An 11,290-nucleotide genomic window follows, 5' to 3' on the forward strand; every position below is an offset into this window, starting at 1 on the left:
AAAGGTTCAATCACAGTTGTATTTGAATCGAAACTTGCATTCTCCTTAAATTTTATTATATTGCAATTCTGTATTTTATATCCTCCGTATCTGCATGGAGGGAAGTAATAATTTTTCTTCAATAAAAAGAACCATTCACTAAGACATTCTTAAGGCTTTCGCTGTTGTTGTTGCTGTTGTTGTTTTGTTATTTTTAGCATTAAGGGATTTTAGTTTTATTAATTAGTTATATTAAAACATCATTTACATACAATAAAATTCACTGATTTTCAGTATATAACTCAATGAGTTTTGAGAAGTAAACACGTTGTGAAATCACCACCTCTATCAAGATGCAGAATATTTCCCCAGAAAGTTCCCTCAGTGCCACTTTGCAGTCAATCCAACTCCAGCAACCCCTGATCTGAACTATAAAGTTATGTTAATTTCACCTACGTTCATATTTCACATAAATGGAATCACACAGCATATGCTCTTTCATGCCTGTCTTCTTTCACTCAGAGTAATATTTTTGAGATGTATCCATGTTGTTCCATGTATTTCATTTGTGTTTGTGTTATTGCTGAGTAATTATCCTGGTGTATGCATACACTGCCCTGCGTTTATCTTTCACCTGTATGGAAATTTGAGTTGTTTATAATTTTTGTTCTTATGAATAAAACCACTATGAACATTAGCATACAAGTCTCTGGGTGGACATGATCTTATTTTGAAGGAATGGGGGTTACATACCTACAACTTGAATTGCTAAGGTATATAGTGAGTGCATGTTAATTGTATAAGAAACTGACAGACTATTCTCCATAACGGTTCTGCAATTTTACTCTCCACCAGGAGTGCAGGAGACTTTCAGTCGCTCCACATCCTCACCTACATCTGAAATTCACAGTCTTTTTAAATTTTTGCATCAGGTATGTGAGAAGTGGTATCTCACTGTGGTTTCAGTTTGCATTTCCCTAATGAATAATGACGTTCAGCATCTTTTCATATTCTTATTGGCCATTTCTATATTTTTTTGGTGCCGGGTTTGTTCAAGTCTTTTTCCTGTTTTAATGGATTGCCTTCCTTATCAGCAAGATGTATATGTTCTTTGTATATTTTATTTTATGAAGTGTTAAGTCTTTTTCCCATTTTCAGTAGGCTGTTTGCATACTTATTACTCAATTGTAAGAGTTCTTTGTATATTCTGATCACAAGTTCTTTGTTAGATACAGGTATCACGAATATTTTTGAGCCTATGGATTGCCTTTTCACTTTCTTAATGGTATATTTTGAAGAAGTTTTTAATTTTGATGAAATTCAAATTAATCATTTTTAAATTTGATGATTAGCACTTTCTGTGTCCTAGCTAGGAAATTTTTTGCCCATTTAAGGTGACACATATTTTTTTTCCACCTTGTCTTCTAAGTTTTAGCTTTGACATTCAGATCTGTGATTTATTTTGAATTAATTTCTCTATATGGTGTGGACTGCGGACCAAGGTTTATTTTTTTCTTATATCGATGTCCAGTTCTTCTAGTACCATTTGTTGAAAAGACTATGCCTTTCCCATGAATTATCTTGTTGCTTTTGTCAAAATGAATTGAGGGTTTATTTCTGAATTTTCTATGTTGTTCCATTGATTATATGTCGACCCTTCTGACACTTCCATATTGTCTTGATTATTATAACATTTACAGAAGGTCATGAAACCAGGAACTATAAGTCCTTCAACTGTTTTTCTTTTTCAGAATTGTTTTGACTATTCTATGTCTTTTGCATTTCTGCGTAAATGTTAGAATCAGCTTCTCAATTTCCACAAAAATTACTTCTGCAATTTTGGTCAATTTTGAATCTGTATTTCAATTTTGGGAAAATAAACCTCTTAACAATATTGAGCCTGCCAATCCATAAACCTGGTATAGGTCTTCATTTCAAATTTTAAAAATTTCTCTCAGAAGTGTTTATTGTTTTTAGTATACACGTCTTTTACATCTTCTGTCGTATTTATTTAAAAGTATTTCATGGTTTTTGATACTATCCTAAATGTTTTTTTGTCAAATATTTGCTTTATAGTTGTTAAATGCTGATATATAGAAATACAGTGGATTTTTTTACTTGGATATAGCTTGAAAACATTATTAAATTCATTCACTAATTCTAGTTGTTTCTTATTTGTTTTTTTTATAAACTCCTTAGGTTTTTCTACCATGTAATTTGTGAACAGAGACAGTCTTACCTCTTCCTTCTCAATCTTTGTCCCTTTTATTCCTTTTTCTTGCTTTATTTCACTGGCTAGGGCCTCCAATACAATACTGACTGGAAGTGGTGAGAGCAGACATCCTTGCTATAGTCTCAGTCTTAGAGCATTCAGTGTTTCACTGGTAACTATGGTATTTATTACAGATATATTTAACATGTTCTTTATCAACTTTCCTTCTATTCTTAATTTGCTGAGAGATTTTATCATATATGGGTGCTGAATTTTTCCAGTGTTTTTTTTTTTCTGCATCTATTGAGGTTATCACATGATTTTTCTCCTTTATTTTGTTGGGGTAGTGAGTTACATATATTAGTTTTCAAAAGTTAAACCAGCCTTATAGTCCTAGGACCAACCCCAAATGGTCATGATGTATTACCTTTTTCTCTAGCTATTGTTGGAGTTGATTTACTAAAATTTCTATTTTTAAAATCTATGTTAATGAGGGGCATTAGTTTCTCATTTCTTTTGTGATGTCTTTCACATGCAAATTAATTACAGACCAGTCAATGTGTACTCGTTAGCTTAGGCTTTAGGCTGTGGAAAGCTCTAATTGTTTCTCCTTCCCTATAATATAGTGGACTCAGTTTCCAAACTCTATCTGCCCTGAGGATCTTGGCAAAGCTGGGATTTTTACGCTTTAATGGGGTGGGTCTAGAAGAGGCCTTACTACAAGGCATGCTTCTTTCTTCTAAAGCATGACCTTACTCGTGTCTTAGGTGAATGAATGCTTGGAGTATTAATAAGGACTCTTTCCTCAGGCTGGATCAGAACTCCCAGCATCTTCAAGGAAGTTTCTGGTATCTGAAGTAGTAAGTCTTATGTGATTGTGCCCCATATATATACATCCCAGTCTTCTTCAGTCAAGGATTCATGAGAACTCCTATATAGACTTCTCGCTCTCTCTCTCACCATCTGGCACAGCTCCTTTCTCCCCCAGTAGCTTGAAACGCAGCTCTCCCCACTTTGAGTAGCCCCAAACTCTTATCTCCACCTCTTCAGGTCAGCTGGACCACCTCACTCTGCACAAACTCCATCTTCCTGTGACACAATTGGAAAGTTGGGCAGAGAGCTCGATTAATATGGGGGGAAAGTTTCTCTTCTCTTGGGGATTGTGCCACTTGTTTTCAATACCCAACAACGGTAGCCTCCTATATTTGTCCAGTTTTAAACTCATTTATGATTAAACACACACACACACACACACACACACACACACACAGGTCCTCAGGGTTTTGTTTTATACAAGCTTTTTAACTTGTGGCTGCCCAAGAGAAGATACCAGAAACTTTCGGACAAAGATAAAATGGATTTCTTTTTTATTGTCTCCAAGTAGTGCTGAAACCAAGATGGTTGCAAGTTGTATACAGACATTGGGGAAATGTCATTTTTTTCTGTTATTTTAAAACCTTACCTTCTCATCTCTTTCCCCCAAACTCTTTCATTCTCATACCATTCCAAGAAATTTCTTGTTAATACCCACCCACTGACTCAACAAGAAAAGACCAGGTCAACTGATTCTGCTGCATTCCAATAGTGAAAAATTGTGACTGAGGGAATTGCAAGAGTAAAAATCTATCTGTGTGCTTTACTAAGACAGATTAGAAAAAACTAGTTGTGTTTTCTTGAAACCAATCATGCTTGACCAGAAAGATGGGTAAGAAGGAGCTTTTTGGCCCATCTAGGAAGCAAGGATCTGTTTATAGGAACTACACAAATCCCAACTTCAAGGAAAAAAATAATGGAAAAGACCTCAACTCTCTTTCCTGCCACCAACTTCCCTGCGCCACCTCTATCTTGGAGATCTTTTTCTTGTTGTATCAAATATCTATTGCTGCATATCAAACCAACCCAATACTTAGTAGCTTAAATAACTACTATTTTGTTTGCCCTAATTCTGTGGGTCAACAATTTGGTCGAAGCTCAGTTGGGTGGTTTCTTTTCTGGTCTCACCTGGGGTCACTCATGTTTCTATGTCATCTGTCAGCTCAGATGAGCTGGTTAGCCTAAACCTCATTCATGTATGCTGGCTGTCACCTGGGCCATGTATCACCACCAGGCCAGAAGACTTCTTCACATCGTGGCTGTGTTCCAAAAGCCGCAAGAGATGGGGCTAGTCCTAATAAGAAAGCATTTGTGATGCCTCTGCTTGGGTCACATTTGTTAATGCCCTGTTGCCAAAGAAAGTCATATAGCCAAACCCAGAGTCAACCTGAGAGAGGACTAATAGAGGGTGTGGATATAGGGAGGTATGAACCATCGGAGCCATTACTGAAACCATCTACCACATTTACCGAGGTATCTAATCATGTATCTAAGCCCTTATGCATGTGTATCACCTTTCTGCAGCAATCTTTCAACATCACAATGTGCTTCTTCTAACAGAGAAGGCAATAATCTACAATATCAGGGAAATGGACTGGTGATTCCTAAGATCTTTTCTGGTTTGGCAGTCTGACACAAACAGCCAGGACTCCATTCCCACAGGGTAGCTGGTATTTAGCTAGCATGCCCAGGTGCTGTGCTACTGGTTGATTATATCAAGCCTCCACTTTGATTGGTGGGTACCTGTGCTGTAGCGCTGGTAAATGTTTGTAATATTCACCCTGCCCACATATGTTTGTTACCTGCAACACACTAATCCAAGTGTGATAAGTACCTCAGGTATAATTCACAGACTCACCGTCTCCTTATCATTTGTCCAAACCCTGAAAGTTACACTTGGAAAAACCGAGACCCAGAAAGATCAAGTGTCTTGCTTTGATTGGGTCATATAATAAGTAGATGGGAAAACTAAGCTTGGAATCCAGGTCTTTCCATTGTTATTATCCCAATGTGCTTTTTATTAAGCAGTATCCCAACTGATTTTCCCATGGTTTAGTCCTGTCCTTGTGGATGCCAGTCTCTTAAACTGCTACCTTAGTTTATATGTTTAAGATCTGCCTTCTAGTCACAGATTTAAATGTAAACTTTCCTAATTGATAAAGAGAAGACAGAAGATTTTTGGAATTTCTGAGTTGTTACTCTTTATAGAGTGTAACAGGAACACATTTTTATCACTGCAATTCCATCTCTTGGTTTAGGGGTGGGAGGAAATGAGGAAAGAATGTTATTACAAGTTTGGATGCAAAAATCTGTTTCTGAATTCTCTCTCACCCATTATTTCACCAAAAGCATCCCTAAGCCCTAACTTGACCAATCAACCCCGACACTAAGGAATTTCAGCACCTCTAGTATTGGTTGAACAGGGCAGTCATCCTCAGAAATGTTTTTATTCTGATTTAGCTACCCATTAATATATGCCCCACAACTACCTTAGTCTCAGTACTCTAGGATCTGGGATGTTTTTCTCCCAAAAGCAATCATTTAAAGCAGATTGGAACTGTCCTCTGAAAGAAGAATCAAATTGGGCCCTGTAAAAGACTAAATGGCAAGACACTGAAAAACAGAACCATATTTTGCATCTTATAAAATCCAGGTGAGTCTTTCAGAACAAACAAAAGAGCACAGAACAGGAAGAGGTCAAACACCCAGGGCCATCTGGGGCTATTCAGACTTCTAGGACCATAGGATTTCACGTGGTCTAGCCTAACTGTGAATCGCACAGTTAGGAAGACATGAGAACTCTATACAACTACAAATCACTAATAAATCTGTACAAGGAGACATTGAAAATCCAAATTCATCTTTACCAAGTGAAGGGTGTGCTAACAGGAGGACATATAAGCAGCTCATGGAGAGACACACACAGGAAAAGTACTAACACACCAATCCAAACTCGAGTCAGATGTCTCTTTAGAGCTCCTGTCAGCAGGAAGCCAATTACTTGGGAAGGAATGAAGTTTGTTTTATGAGCACATTACAAACGCAGCCCTTTATCCTAACATCAAGGAAGAATTTTGCATTTCCCATAGAAGCCAGCAGTGTTTTGTAGTCGATGGGTTGGTCGTTAGCCTTGGCTGAAAGGGATGGGAAGGCTCTGCGAGGAATCAACAAGCTCCTTACCTCCCTAAATTTGGCTCTGATGACTAATCTATGAGACTTCATTTGTGATTACCTGCAATGGAAGACAAAGGGCCTCAGAGCACAGTAACTGGTGCCACAGCATAACTTTTGGTCTCTAATGTAACAAGCCTTGAATACTTTCAGCGTCAGAAGCCTATGATCTTCATCAGAGGGATCAGAAGAGAAACGTAGGACATCATCTTCCATTTCCTAACTCACGAACATAATTACTATTATTTAATAATGTAGTATTCCCTAAGAAGAAACAGCCTTTAGAAAGTTTGCGCATTTAAAAAAAATATGTTTTCACCTTTGTCCTGATTCTGAACACAAAAACATCTAATTTGTCTCATTTTGTTTACATAACCTTTTCCTTCATATTTGAGGAACTAGTTGCCAGGATTCTTAATTAGCACAGTATGCTTGGTTAAATCATGGTGTAAAGTGCTTCGCTCTACTCCGAAACATCTGCCAGATTTTTTTCAGGGGAATAGTAACATTTTACATGAAATGAGAAAAGGAAAGGGCTCGGGCCATTTGACGGATCTTTGGGATGATAGAAATATCACTTCTATGCCTAGTCACAGCATTCAGTGTTTCTAGTATTATCATTATTGTCCCAGAAAGCCACTCTAAGTTGGCCACTTGACCTATAAGATTAATACACCACATTGCAAAACAAACACTTAAAAAGCCCTAACATGGCATTTGCATGTCACAGATACGAAATTTTTGAAACCGTAACAGAAAGAGAACGAAAAAGAAAGACTGTTTCATTTTCTTGGGCCAGCTTCTTGACTGCTGACTGATTTCAGCACAAGGAGACAAGTTCTTCCAAAGCCTGAATACGTTCTGATTTCCATCGTGATTTCTTCTTGGACCCACGGTTTATTTAGAAGCATACTGCTTCATTTCCAAATATTTGGGGGTTTCCTACTTATCTTTTCATGATTGCTTTTTAGCTTAATTCCATTAGGGTCGGAGCACATACTCTGTATGAACGTAATATTTGGAAATTTGTTGAGACTTGTTTTTTGGTGGCACTGCCGTTCTGTGCAGTGCTCCGTGTATGTCAGTTGGGTCAAGGATGTTAAATAAGTTGTTTCAATTCTTCTACATCCTTAGCAATTATTTCCCTCTGCTGTTTCTATCAGTCATTGAAAGAGGTATAGCATAAGAATTACCTAAAACTATTGTGGGTTTGTCTTCTTCCTCAGTTTGGTGCTATCACTTTTTGCTTTATAAATTTTGAGACTTCGTTAGTCTATCCATGCAAACTTGTCAGTGTTGCTTCTTGGCAGATTAACCATTTTATCATTGGGAAATCTCCCTCTAGTCATTCTTCTTGCCTTAATGTGAACTTGGCCAGTTATTAGTTTAGTAACATAGCTTTCTTTTGGTTGATGCTAATAAAGAATATCTGTCATCCTTTTACTGGCAACCTTTTTGTATCTTTATTTTGAACTTGTTTACTATAAGCAGCGCAAAGTTTTTCTTTTAACCAGTTTGACAACATTTGTCTTTTAATGGGAGTATTTGACTTTCATTTAATGCACTTACCGATGTGTGTGTGTGTGTGTGTGTGTGTGTGTGTGTGTGTGTGTGTGTGTGTATGGGTTTAAATATACTATCTTGCTATACACTTTTTATTTTCTTCACATATTCCATGTTCCTTGTGTGCCCATGTCTTGTCTTCTTTTAATTAAATATTTTTATTATTCTACTTCCTCTTTTATTATCTTGTTTATTATACTTTTGCTATTCGTTTAAGGGTTTCCCTAGAATAAGGCATGCGTCCTTGACTTACCGTGACATAACACAAGGACCTTAGAACATATAACTCTTTCCATTCTCCAGGCTTTGTTCTTTTTTTGTCATGTGTCTTTCTCATAGATATTTAAATGCTACAAAACAATATTATTATTATTCTGCACTTTCATTTTCACCTTCCTCTGCCCATACCGTGTTTCCCCAGAAATAAGACCTAGCTGGACCATCAGTTCTAATGCATCCTTTGGAACAAAAATTAATATAAGACCCAGTCTTATTTTACTATAAGACTGGGTATAATATAATACCAGGTATAATATAATATAATACCCAGTATAATGTAATATAATGTAATATAATATAATACCAGGTCTTATATTAATTTTTACTCCAAAAGATGCATTAGAGCTGATGGTCCAGCTGGGTCTTATTGTTGGGGAAACACGTAGATTACCCTTTGCATTATTTATTCTTTCTTGTATCTCCAGGCTTCTATCTGGAATCATCTTTCAGAAGAACTCACTCTAGTATTTACTGTAGTGCAGGTCCATGAGTGACAAAATTATCTCAGCTCTTTTTGGCCTAAAATTATTTATTTTGCTTTATTTTTAAGGGATATTTTTACTGGGATACAATTCTAGGTTAACAGTGTAATTTTTTTTCACAATTTTGAGTTAATAATTTAAAGCAATTTTTCAAAACTTTGAATAAATAATTTCATTGTTAGCTAGCTCCATTGCTTCTTTGGAAAAGTCATATGAGAGTTTTATTTTGGCTTTTTGTCTGTTTTTGTTGTTGTTGTTTTGTTTTCTTTGTCTATTTTTCTTGGATCTGTAGCACTTTTACTATGATATGCCTAGGTATGGTATTTTTATATTTATTCCACTAGAAATTTGTAATGCTCCTTGACTCTTGGTAATTTTCATTATTTTTGGAAAAGTCTTGGCTATTATCCCTTGAAATATGGCTTCTGTTCCAATCTCTTTCTCCTTACATTGAGGGGTTCTACGTGTACCCCCTCAATAAAAAATGTGGTCAAAATATGTTTGACCTATTTACTAGGTTCCATATTTCTCTCATATTGAGATTCTCTTCTGGCTTATCTTCTAATAGTTAACTAATTCACTGTAAAGCAGTTTTTAATCTGCTTAAATCTATCTGTTCAGTTATTAATATCAGCTATTATTTTTCACTTCTAGACTTTCAATTTGATTATTTTTAAAGTTATTGTCTACTTAAATTTTTCATCTTGCCTTTTATTTTCATCATGTTTATTAAGTTTATGTCAGATAACTTCCATATCTGCATCTCTTCCAAGTCTGTTTCTATTGTGCTTTTTGTCCTAGTTTTCAGAAACATATGTGCTTACCTCCTGGCATTGCTTGCTGATCTTTTATTGAATTCCAAATATCATATATGAAAACTTGAAGAGATAATCTGAGACTGGGTAATGTCAACTTCTTCAAAACAGCATTTACTTTTGTTTCTGATAGCATCGGGAAAGATTATCTTAATCTGATCAGAGAATAAACTGATTAATATCCAGGCTCACCTTTGGGGTCTGGTCTATTTCTGGCCTGCCCTCACTCCTAAGATGTAGACCATCATGGACCTAATTCAAACCCTGGAGGGTTTGCCAAAGTCTCCTTCCTTGAGCTGGCTCTGAATTCCAGTTATTTTTCCCCTCTCCCATGAGACCACTAGATGCTCTATTTGGCTTCTCAACCTTTAAGCCATCAATCTCTACTCAGTTCCTCAGCCTCTCTACTGGTTATTTGTAATTGGTAAATGCCTTGAAGGGAAAAACAGTCCTGAAAATCAAATTTACCTCTCTGTATTTTCTGTCCAAGATCTTGGTCACTTAAGTTGTAATTGTTTTGGTAGCTCTGCAATACTTCCAACAGACTTTTTATAAAAGACATTTTAGTCTAGATATTTTTAGTTCACTATTGCCAAGAACAGATATCCCCCAAAAAATACTTTTAACATTTTTAATATCCAATCCCAGCAGCAGCAGCAGCAGAAATATGACTATTCCTATAAAATACTAGCTCTCTTCGATTTAGCCACTATGGAAAACTGCATGGAGGTTCCTCAAAAAATTAAAAACAACACTACCTTTGAGCTCCCAGGGCAAGATGGCCCCTGCTGGGCCAGGGACAGGTCTCAGCAGCACAGAGCAGCTGTGAGCTATTAGTAGCCTCCATTCACAACAGCTGGCAGATTGATGTATCAGGTGAAAAGGATATCCAGGAGGGCATCCATAACATCAAGTGCAACAGATATCCTGACCATTTCAGGAACACAGACTTGTTAACTTCTTCAGTTTTTATCTAGCACTTCTTTATTCCCTTGCTTGTCCCACGGCAAACATTTTCTTCTGGTCCTTTGTCACGTGGGACGTCAGGTGGGGCCTCTAGTCCCGCTCCCCACATAAGAACGCAGGACATGGTGAGGCCAAAAAGGAACACCCACGGAGCCATAGATAGGGGAGTCATACCACTATATTCTCGCTGGCAGCTGGGTTGGAGACACAGGAAGCAGGAGCCACAGAATCCGCAATCCACACTCCGCCATACTCTGCGCTTGCTAGCTCAGCCACCATCTTCTTGCTAGCCCCCTGTGGGGACAGAGCCAGGAGTGCAGTTGCTGGCTTAGGTAGTAAATGGCTATCAACTGTGATTTGATGGCCATCAGCTGTGGCTACTTGGCTGTCAGCTGTAACCAGTGAGTCATTGGCCACTAATATAACTGCTGTGGCTATGCTAGCAGAAAATGGGGGCTAGCAAGAAGATGGTGGCTGAGCTAGCAAGAGCAGATTGCAGCTTTCAAGCGAGACTGGTGCAGGAAGACCCCTTGTTAGGGTGCTGGTGGATGTTTGCTTCCTGTGTCTCCAAACCAGTTGCCAGTGAGACTATAGTGGTATGACTCCCCTACCTATGGCTCCGTGTGTGTTCCTTTTTGGCCTCACCATATCCTGCGTTCTTATGTGGGGAGCTGGACCAGAGACCCCACAGGCCCCCCACACAATACCCCCAGTTTTCTGCTAGTGTAGCCACGGCAGTTATATTAGTGGCCAATGGCTCACTGGTTACAGCTGACGGCCAACTAGCCACAGCTGATGGCCATCCAATCACAGTTGATGGCCCATTTACTACCTGAGCCAGCACCTTCCCACGTGATGCCGAGAGCCTGGAAACTGCACTCCTGGCTCTGTCCTCACATCCTTCAACCATTAGGATGGAGGTGGGGGCTGAGAATGAAATTATGGGAAAA

This window comes from Rhinolophus sinicus, chromosome 16, assembly GCF_057876585.1.
Source record: "Rhinolophus sinicus isolate RSI-liver-muscle chromosome 16, RSI-T2T, whole genome shotgun sequence".
Taxonomy (NCBI): domain Eukaryota; kingdom Metazoa; phylum Chordata; class Mammalia; order Chiroptera; family Rhinolophidae; genus Rhinolophus; species Rhinolophus sinicus.